Genomic DNA, 12,072 nt, shown 5'->3' with positions numbered 1-12,072 from the left:
GGTTCAAATACAACACTGCTTGTTGAACGTGGGAATAAAGAAGCAAAATATTGTGTTGCATAAGCAAGCTAAGGAGGCTGCGCAAAACGACTATGACACGGCTATCCGCCATTGTTGTTGACAGACTGACGGTCGCGCGAGAATTGGCGCCTACGTCATCAATCTGCGACAACGCGTCGTCATCGAGCTGCGACCATTAAGTCATCACTGGAGGAGTATCCTGCATATGGTGTCCAGACTGACACGTACAGGGCGCGTTTTGAAATCTTTCCCCTCTGGATCCCGGTTTCAAAAATGATCGGTTTCAAGCTCTGAAACTGCGCCATCGTTTGGACGAACGGCCTAAGTGGTAAGAAACTTGTGAGGATACATTGAAACTGGCTTTCGTGTGGACGGGGCCTTAGTTCCTTGCTTCTATTCAGTCATTATCGGATCGTTTTGCATTTCTCAGTATCTTTCATTTGTCCTGTCCTTGCCCTGGTTAGCCTAGTGTGTTTTGTTTGTATCTGCTTTTTGGTATTTTGTTAGTTTCATAGTTTTGATTCCAAGTTTCCTGTTTGGCTTTGAGTTTTTCTTTTGGAAATAAATTCCTTATTTTTATTTTGACATCCTGCAAATCTGCCTTGCCTCCGTGCTTCCTGCATTTTTGTCCTCAACCCCACTCAACACCTAACACAAAGTACACTACACGGCCCTCAAGGACCGAGTTTGGACACCACCACATGTAGTTGAGCGGTGGGCTAGGAAATCTTGGCTTCAAGTCTGTGAGTGATTTTACAGCTTTTATAGAAGCTTTAAACATGCTCTACGACGCTGATTCAAAGCAGTTCTGCGAAAGAATAATATTTATTCACTTTAATCCCTCCTCTCCTTCTCGACACATTCCCCAGGTTACACAAATGCAGCGGTGTGCCATTACAAGCGCCCCTCCCTTCTCCTCCCAAACCTTCCCCTATGACCCGCTCCGCCACAATGAGCAGCAGGTGTTTGGCTAAGACCATGTTGCAGGGACCGATTATATGTAGGATTTGGCCCAAACGGATGTTCAGAGTATAATGGCTGCGCCTGTGCAGAAAGGCATGTTGACAAGCAACGCAGATACAGCACATTTTTCCAGTTCATTAAAATGTTGCTAAAAGGTAGCCTATAGTAAGTCCGTTCAAATAACAATGAATCAGTCAGTCTACCAGCTCATCTTCAATTGGAAACATTTGACTGACGTCACACCGCTCTCAAATAGAACATTTTCCAATTCGAGGCGCCTTACCGTCCGCGACAAAAGTCCTCTTGCCGCGTTGCGCCGCTCCGTGCTGCCCATCAACGCTTCATTCTGTGGTCCCCGTCCTCACCTCTTACACACTCCATGAGTATGATGATGGCACACTGCTAAATGCACTGCACAAATGGCATAAAGCCTTAATATTAGGTAGGTATAAATTGTATAAAATATGCAATACTACAACCAAAAACATCCTACTTTAACTATTAAACCAAAAAAATTGTATGGTTACTAAATTACAAGAAAAAAATCTAGATTTTGCATGGAAAAAGAAATGTTATGAAAACAAACCTTAATATTACAACAACATCAAAATTGTATGTAAAGAAAAACGGGAGAAAAGAGCATCATTCAATTTGTTTTTCTTTTTTTACAAGAGTAAGAAACAAAGTAACATAAACGTATAGTAATCAGAAGTTGTTAGCTAACACATAATGATTTCTAAATGTCTCATGAGGTGCAGAGTAAGGACCCAAACACAGACAGGACACAGAAGTTGGGGGATCAGAGTAACAACAGAGAACTGGGCTGGATTTCACAAGGTCTCGAAGAAAACACTTGATGGAAAAACTTTGACAATTTTTTTTTTGTTGAGAGGGCTGGATGCATGGACGAACAGCTTGCATGGAAGAGTAGGGATAGGAAACCTCGTACTGACAAAAGTGTCATTCAGTAACTCTTGCTAGAGCAATGCGCACTTATTTGTCAAAATAAAAGCCTGTATGACAAAAAAAAAAAGTCACATACAGACCCTAAATACAGGAACTAAGAGTGAAAATTACAGGACCATAGCAACTGTACTGTATAGCAACTGACAACTTAATCAACACAAGGGACATAGCAGCTGACATCATCATCCTCGTCATAATAATAAGGACCACAATGAGCCAATGACCCAACCTAAAATACAGTTGTAACAAATATGCCTTTTTTGTTTTTGACGTTGACTTAAATTTATTTATTTTTTATTTATGTATTTATTTATTCCAGTGTGGTCCAAATACACCACGTGATGTCAACAACCAAGAGGAGGAAATGCACTTTTTAAAATGTGATTTATTTTTCAAATTTTGGTGGTTTGTATTTTTGGGAATCTAAAAAAGGGCACGGAATTATATCTTTTTTTAAATACCCCTCTTTTTGTGGTTGGAAAGGCATTCATAAGTAAATGAAAGAAGCTAAAAAGCTTATGCAAGGGATCCACGTTTGGATCCATCCATCCATCTATCTATCTATCTATCTATCTATCTATCTATCTATCTGTCTGTCTGTCTGTCTGTCTGTCTGTCTGTCTGTCTGTCTGTCTGTCTGTCTGTCTGTCTGTCTGTCTGTCTGTCTGTCTTTCTTTCTTTCTTTCTTTCTTTCTTTCTTTCTTTCTTTCTTTCTTTCCCCCACCAAAATTAGCTAATCTGATAGCATTTCCATTCTTCCTTACCTTTCACTCACCTATTGTTCCCTTCGCCGTCTTACTCCCTCCTCCCCTCTGCTCTATCCCAAGTTTTCGTCGTGTCGTGACTAGATGTCATTAATCTTGTGGATGTTGACAGTGTGCCAGCAAGTCCTAGCACAAAGCCAAGGCAACTGCGCGAGCTGCTTTTCTTGTTTGCAGAACGCTGCCTGTGTGTCATGCCGCCGCTGCCCTCGGGGCACTGCGACACCTCAGCTGATAAGTACACACTTGGATGCACACCTTTTGTTTTGTGTCGGGTCACAAAATCCTTTTAACATTGACAATAAAGTCAACTTTTTGGCAGACTTGATTTCTTCTTATCACCCTCAGCAGCCTCCATGAATTGTGAAAAAAAATGAGCTGACTGCAAATGTGTGAGTCAGTCAGCCTTTGCGTGATGTTATCAAACATCATACATTTAGCATACATTTAATCATTAGCATCTGTCTTGACAGTGTCAAGTTGTATAAAAAGAAAGTACATGTTTTAAAGGACAGATCATTTGTTTACTTATCTATTTATGATCTATTTTAATTAATTATCTACCTATTATTTAATTATCTATGAATTATAAAAACAAAATAATGGTGATCCATTCTTGTATTGAGTCTTTACTCGTCTTCAATGTCAGCAGTTAAGATTTTCACCGAAGGGTAAATTTTGCCAATCAATTGAGATACTTGTTAAAAACACATTTATTAATACAAAATAAAAACACTCTGTTCTTGTCTTCATAGCCTCCACTATTCTACTATAAAATTTATGTGTGTGCGTGCCTGTGTCATACTTGCATACAACTCTCCCGATTTAGGCGGGAGACTCCCAAATTGCAACCCTATCTCCCACATGTCTCCCAAGCAAGCGGTTTACATTGTGGGGAATATTTGACACATTGTCTGGCAACATGTCGCCAATGTGGAGAAAAGTCCAGCTTCAAAATTAACCTTGCCATACCAAATAATATGTGGAGTGCAATGCTTTAATTTTGAAGTTCTTAATTCCGTTGACATTTTATTGCACAGTGACTGTTGCTAGCGCTTAGGGCAGCTAACAGCGTTAGCGTGCTAACAGTGCTAGACGCTGCAGCGAGAGCCATTGGATTAGTTTTCTTTTTCTTTTCTTTTTAATTTTTTCTGAGAGCTCAGTATTGTTCATTCGGTAATCTTACCGATTCAACATGTCGTCATCATTGCTCTCGCTCTTTTTTCTTTCTGTGTGTGTGCGTGTGTGCATATGTGCGTGCGTGTGAGTTTGTACTCATTAATTCACCTGAAACCTATTAAAAATCCCATACCCTTCACCTGAACTGAATACTTCAGCATCTCGATGTATAGTCGTGAAGTTTTCAGGAGACCCAACACCTTCATCGACCAGAGACCACGTACTACACACCAGAATCTTTCACCAACCCCAGAAGCATATACATTTCAACAAATTAGAGACCTCAAGAGACCAAAGGAAAGGAAGGAAGCATAGATGAAGCAGAGTGAGATCCACAGACATCAGTCTTCACCGATTCAGCAACCAGAGGAAGAAGCAGATTGTGTTTGAATTTCGGTAGATGCTGATGTGGTGGATCTGGCATGCAGTAAAAACCTCTACCAAAGAGGGGAGCCGTCGACCCCGGCCAGGACAGGGCAAGCACAACCCCCCAGGGCCCCCCAGGCCTTGGCAGCGCCAGGGCACAAACCCGGGACCCGCGGGGGCCACCGGCCGGAGAGCAAACCCAGGAGCCCGGAGCGCCCTCAGCCCAACGCAGCAGAACGGAGCACAGCAGGCCCACTAGAATCTCACTAATGTTTCTAGAGAGGAAAATAATGTAAAAAAGTAAAAATAAAACAAGTTGATTATCTACAAATAAAAGTCGGTCGATCATTATTAAGTGGAAATATCTTTTTAATATCTGTATTCATAATTGTTCTTTCACCAAGAAAACATTTTTATTTTTATCCGAATACCTGATTATTCAATGTAATTTTCTGTAGGATAGAATAGAACAGAATGTTTTGAAAGAAAATGAAAGAGTTTTTTTTGCCATGTGTACAAGTCAAAACCAGGTTAAAAAACAAGTACATCGGAGTCAAGTAGCTAAAAATAATAACAACGATATAATAAAATAAATAAATGCATATTTGATATACTAAAGTATTCGATAACTGCAGGCTTGGAGGGGACTGCAACCCACAGCGCTATCCTGGTTCATATATAGCATAGATGGATAATGAAAGAGATGACCTGACACTTGGGGAGGACTGGCCATTGGGAATTGCATGAGTTTCTCAAATGCCCAGTCCATTTTCCAGCCAGTGGTCTAATCGCCGCATGTCGCTGACTGCTGTGCACACGCTCTTCCCACGGTGACAAATCACGAATAGTAATTTCTGTTACTCTCCTATAAAATGTGTGCCTGTGTGCTGTTGTTGAAAGAGGAAATAAAGGACAGTTCTGGCAGGTCAGTGGCGATATTTGTTCAAACCATGACGTGGTTTTATTGGTTGTTTATCTCCAGCGAAACAAGGGTTTTGTTGTTGCCGCAATCTTCCCCGGCCAGTGTTCAGTAGGTGAACAAACCTTGTCATCTTCAGTGTGTTGGCAGTAGACTCTGGACTTTGTGTTGCATGTTGAAAAAAACAAAACAAAAAATAACAATGGGGAAATGCAACAGCTGACCCCAATTAAAAAGTAAAACCATAAAGAGCCACTGGGAGGTTAACAGAACGCATTGTGCGCACCATAAACGTCAAGCAGTACAAAATGAGAAGCAAAATGCAGAAATAGAAGTGATTTACAACTTGAACCTAATCTCTAAAGCAATGATACTCGCTATTTTTTTTTACACAAGAGCCACATTAGCAGAGCCAAGTCAAGGGGAGAGCCACTTTAGATCAAATCAACGGACCCCGACAATAAGCTGGAACACCGACAGGAGCTTGCTGTGTTGCCATGTTTGACAGTTACCTCCTTTTAGAAAACAGCATTCATTGAAATTAGATTTATAATGTGGGTATTTGCATCTTAGTCGCATAATGATGGTATATATTTATGTAGCAGAATATAAATAATGTATTGAATGTGTTTTCATTTGGTTCTAAATTGCCACTAAACGTGTTGATATTACATTCTGAAGGTATGATAACAGTGAGTAGAACTATCGCAAAGTCATGGACTGTATCACGGTATTAAAATAACAACTCTAAAATGTTCTTTTTTTTATGTTCATATTTTGGTAAATTGAAAACAGCATTTTATTTTCATTGAACACAATCAATTTAATTAAATAAAACATACAATATTTGGTACATTCACAAACATGTACCATGTTAACTTTAAATAAATACATGTTGACAATCTCATATTTAAACTCTTAGCAAGTCGCAGCGTCCCATCAATGGTAAGCTTTTTTTTTTTTTGAACTGACCCAAGCTACACGTGTTCTTTTAAGTGAATTTACTGAAAATGTGCAAAACGGACATGCGACCGTTTCCATCCGTTCTTCTGTTGCGAATATGGGTTATATGCCACGGAGGAGGCGGGACTTCCGACTTTCACACATCAGCTTTGTTTCCGTTTCCTGTTTGCGACGTGTGGGCCGCGTCCCAGTTCTTGTCCTTCCGCCTTTGTGCCCCTCGGTTGCGCGTTCCCATCAATAGGTGCGAGTGTGTAGTGTGTCTGTGTTAGTTGTCCGAAGCATTTCAGAGAGCAAAGACGCCCTGCACGCTCCACCCTTCGGCAAGCTCGCGCGGTTGGGGACACAAGGGTGGGGGTGCGAGTGTTGGAACGAGGCCAGCAGTAGCTGGAAATGGCGCTGATCTGTGAAACCCGGAAGTCTGTGGCATCTACCACATTGAGAGAGGACTCTGCCGCTGTAGGTGGCGGCATACACCATAGAGATGTAATCCACCAGTAATTTAAAAGAAGAAGAAGACCAGGAAGCGACTGCGCCGGGCGATGACGTAGTCTGAGTTTGCTTTTGTAATTCTTGATAAACTGTAGCGTTTCTTTGCTGTTTTCTAAAATAGCATTAATATTCGCTTCTTTAATTAATTCCAAAAATATTTCTGTTTCGTCGTCCCCCCAAACATATCTTACTTTATCGTCCGACATTGCTTTGTGACTACAAATCTACGTGTGACGTAATATTCGATCAAAACGTGCGACGTGTATCTGGTCTTGTCAGCATTTATTCGCAAAGCCTGTTTCCATAGCCAAAATTCGCATTTCCCTTTTTTCTATACGCTTCAAAATCCACCCCCTCCAAGCGTAAAAACTTTTTTTGCGAATAAAGTTGTCTTTCTCGGCGTGGCTGCCGTCCGTCGCTGCTCACCTGGACCCTGGCTAGCATGTTGCTGGCCGCCACGTCGACGCTGCCGATCCGGACTTAGCACATTAGCGGAGCCTCACTGGATCTTCCTCACCAACCCCGTTACATTCATCGGGGGTCAGGGCGCCGCTTTGTTTTGTCTAAGAGCGGTGACCATAGCTCCGTCACATCACTCTGGTCGGCATTGCATCCTGTCGCAAAACGGCTGCGTCATTGATTGCATCATAAGAGCAACGCTACTCCTGGCCCTGTTATGGATTGTAGTGCACGGCGCTTTGGAAGACCTGGAGTGGATTACAGTATTCTCCGCTCTCTTTAAGAAAATGGATCTTAACGCCCACTTAATGTGCAGTCGTCAAATAAATCTGGCCTCATTAACGACTATATTCCGGACAAAGGAATCGACATACTCTGTTTAACAGAGACTTGGCTACAGCCTGATGACTATGCAACCCTGAATGAGGCCTGCCCACCCGGGTATTTATATTTACATAAAGCCCACACAACTGGCCGGGTGGTGGCCTTGCTGTTATCCATCGCAGAAGCATTAAAATGTCTGTGCCGAGTGTCGATTCTTTTGATAGTTTGGTTCTCAAGTGTTGTCATCCTTTCTCTGCAACAATAGCACTCATCTATCACCCACCCAAACCACAACCATCTTTCATCTCTGATATCCATAACATAATTTCACTCTGTACGACTTAATCCAACACTCTGCTTCTTGGTGATTTTAATGAACATATGGGCTCACACAACTGTCGACTGGCCTCTGATTTCAATCAGGTTCTGGACTGCCTAAATCTTCAGCAGTTTGTGGACAGCCCCACACACAACTGGGGGCACAATAATAACTGACTCCCTTCCAGTCACTGGCCTTGAGGTGTATGATGTTGGTGTCTCCGATCACCTGGTAGTCACCTTCAGGGTCCCTATGTCCTCATCCCTCACAAAACTAAAACGCAAGATCACTTTTAGGAACATCAAAAACATTGACTCCTCCTCTCTCAACCTGCATCTCCAACAGCTTTCCCCCTCTCCACTCTCATCAGTCAATGATTTAGTGGATTACTACAATACAAGACTCAGCTCCATCTTGGACATTAATGCTCCATTAACAAACCGGATTGTCACTTTCACTCATTCCGCACCCTGGTTTACAAGTGAACTTAGAGAGATGAAGAGGTCTGGCCATGTCCTGGAGCGTGCTTTCAAAACATCTGACCTGACGGTGCATAAGTTGGCCTACCGGGACCATCACAGATCATATGGAAAGGCTCTCTCCAGGGCCAGGTTAGTTTATTACTCTACACATTAACATTAACAACAATCCCAGTAACTCCAAAAAACTGTTCTCCACAATCAATCATATACTCAAACCACAAATTTCCTTCACCTTACAGCCATACAGAAATAAATTGTAACCGGTTTCTTGATTTTTTCACTTGACATAATCCGCTCTTCATTCTTACCTCCCATCAATGTTACCCCAACGTATAATTCATCCCTCACACAACAATTAACTAAATTCTCTCTTCAAACGCAGCAGGAGGTTGAGAACACAACAACACCGTAAATCCAAACCATCTACTTGCCCCCTTGATCCAGTCCCGTCCTCTTTGCTTAAAACTCACCACCACTCTACTAGTTCCTTCATTACCGAAATAATAAACCTCTCTTTTGAAAACGGGCACTGTGCCATCCACCCTTAAAATTGCTCTCATTAAACCCCTCCTCAAAAAAACTACCTTGAACCCTGAACACCTGTCAAATTACAGACCAATTTCAAATCTTCCGTTTATTTCGAAACTCCTAAAAAAAACTGTTTCTATCCAGCTACACAACCATCTCAAATGCAATAGTCTGTATGAAAAATTCCAATCTGGTCCCCCCCTCCCACACACACTACAGAAACAGCTCACAGTCACTAATGATCTGCTGATGACTCTGGTTCAACTTCCCTCCTCATTCTTCTCAACCTCTCTCTGCTACGTTACAACATTGGTCTCACTAGCACTCCCCTTCACTCCTACCTCACCAATAGGACCGATTACGTGGCTCTGGGGGATGCAAAATCCCGCTCCCACACTATCACCTATGGGGTCCCCCAGGGCTCTGTACTCAGCCCTTCCCTCTTCACCATTTATATGCGTCCCCTTGGCCGTGTCTTCAGCAAGCATGAAATTAATTTTAATTGCTATGCTGACAACACACAACTTTACATTAAAATCAATCCCACCAGCTCCCCCGCTTCCTCTATTGTCCGTGTTAGCTCCTGCCTGGAGGGGATGGGGGCATGGATGAGTCAAAACTTCCTGCAGCTAAATGGCTCGAAAACAGAAGCCATTCACACCGGTACTCCTCATCAACTCCGCTCCTCTCCTCTCACCTCTGTTTTATTCTTTTTCATGTCACCTGTCTGCAAAACCTCCTTTTTCCACCTCATTAACGTTTCTAAACTGCGCCCTTCCCTTTCCCTTTCTGCTGCAGAGAGGCTTGTCCAGGCCTTTGTTTCCTCCAAGCTGGACTACTGTAATGCAGTCCTCATTGGGATCGCTGACAGGAGCCTACATAAGCTCCAGTATGTACAGAACAGTGCTGCCAGAGTCCTGATGAGGGTGCAAAAACATGAACACATCACTCCCATCCTTCGCACTCTGCACTGGCTCCCCATGCCCGTATAGAATACAAGATTATTTTACATACCCATCACTGTCTGCACGGTGCGACCCCCACCTATGTCACCGAACTACTCACACTACACACCTCTTCCCGGACCTGGTCAGGCCAACAGCACCGTCTGGTCTCGCCCAGGACACGGCTCAAAACGATGGGCGATAGAGCCTACGAAGCCGCAGCTCCTCATGTATGGAACGCCCTCCCAGACCACCATAGGGCTCCTCAGACGGTGGATGTTTTTACGAAAGGACTTAAAACCTTCCTTTTTAGAAAGACGTATCAATTGTGATTTTTATGATTGTTTTATCTTATTTATAGTGTTTTTTTTTAAATTGGTTTTAATACATTGGTTTTATTTATTTATATAAAGTGCTTTACAAATTAAATGTATAATTATTATTATTATCACAAGGGTCACGGACGCGCTGAAGCCTACCCCAGCTGTCTACGGGCTGTAGTAATTACGCCTTTGAAAAGTAATCAAACGGCTGGAGCACTTTACCGCTGCTAGCTAGCGCGGCTAGCTTGCTTCTTGGTGCTGGTAGCTCGCTGTTAGCTAGCAGTCGCCGCTAAATGCTGGCAACAGGCGCCGTACAATATAATGTCAGCATAATTATGTCTTGATGCTCTTAACTGGAGCTTGAACGTGACTTCAGGACTTTGTCTTACTGACGTCTGTCGCAGCAGTTTGGGACATTTATATTGTTGTTCACAAACTCTGATTAGACAAGCACGTCGTCAGCCCTTATACCGCAACGACACACTTCCGGAACAACTTCAAAATAAAAGCACTACAATGCATTGATCTACATACGCTACTTGGTAAGGTAAGGTTTATTTTTTAAATTGGGTTTCTCACAGCGTTAGTAACGTGTACTGTCATCGGGTATCCGAGGCAGAAATGACCAGGACTCGTTGCAGCCCTAGCATTAATAATCGTTTTTGTACGATTATACCAATTTTGTAATCGTGGAGAGTAATAATCAAAATCATAATTGAATTTCAATTAATTGCACAGCCCTATCGTGTCATGCAAAACTCGTGTGTCATCTCATGTCCACCCGTTTGGTTCCAGTGTGCCCCTCTTTCCGCCACTTCCCTCCTCCTTGTGTCCTAACCATGGGGTTATCGGCCCATGCCTTGAAAGGAGCTAAAGCTAAACGAGTCGCATGTGGCTCATGAGCCGCGCATTGAGTATGACTACTCTAAAGTATCAATTCCTGTCAATGAGGAAAAAATGATAATGATAAAATTAAAAAGTAAAAGCTTAAGCTTTGACAAACTGGTTTTAGGCCACATTTAAAAAAATAAAAAAAAAACTTATACTTTTAAACAGAAACTGTAAATCCGTACAGGCGTTTTTTGGGGAGGAAAATTATCTTTTATCTACTCATTACTGTTAAAAAGTAGTTCCCTTTTTAAATTGTGTACAATTAAATTTAAATTAAGTCTTTGTCATTTACATTTTGCAAAAATTAAATAATTAATATTTTAACAAACATGTCCAACCAATTTTAAGCAAATCTGTGAAGCTAATGTCATCGGATAATTGTTTTTCAAGCTTTCCCCAGTTAGAAAATGGTGGCGTCAAACTTTGATTCCATTCATTGCCCAACCTAAATGACAATAGGCAAAATAAGCACAACAATTTAGTGTTTCCCACCTCTCTAGGATATCCGCTTTTGATATGAGCTCATTTGGCAGTATTTTCTAGGTGGATGAGCCTTGTCTGGAATTCACTAGAAAAAGCTGTTTCAAACTAAAAGGGCTGATTTCCTGTTTAATTTCTGGCGAGGGTCAGTGCATCCATATCTAATAACCAATTCCCGCCAGTTTCGTGTCGATCATTTCACCGGGGCAAATGTCTTTTTCTAGTTTCCAGGGGGTGGCAACTGGGCGGATAAAAACATTACAGATTCAATTTGTGGCTTCATGACTATGTGTATATAACAAATGTGTATATAATAATGTTTAACTTCTCCCACCTCAGACCAAGTAAGCCGTGTCTAATTACATTTGAGAAAAATGGCCTCCTAATGATAATGTGATGACGTTCAAACTGAGAAGTTTATGTCTGATTGCTTTGAAGTTCGGTGCCTCGGGCATGCAGTCGCTTAGCTCTACTTCACTGCATCTCTGATGTGATGGGAGGATGAGGGTGGGGGTATGTGGGGTTAACCTGCCTCTGCTGTCACGCTAGCTTGCGGTTGAATGAATCAGCAGCTGCGAAACATACACACACACATGCATACACACACAAAATACACTTGGACCTTCACATACCATTCTCAGACATCAAAAGCAGCCAAAGCGACTCCATACGCTGAGAGTTCACATCAGCACTTC

The sequence above is a fragment of the Vanacampus margaritifer genome, chromosome 2 (assembly GCF_051991255.1).
Source record: "Vanacampus margaritifer isolate UIUO_Vmar chromosome 2, RoL_Vmar_1.0, whole genome shotgun sequence".
NCBI lineage: Eukaryota > Metazoa > Chordata > Actinopteri > Syngnathiformes > Syngnathidae > Vanacampus > Vanacampus margaritifer.
Note: the sequence above shows the minus strand (reverse complement) of the source record.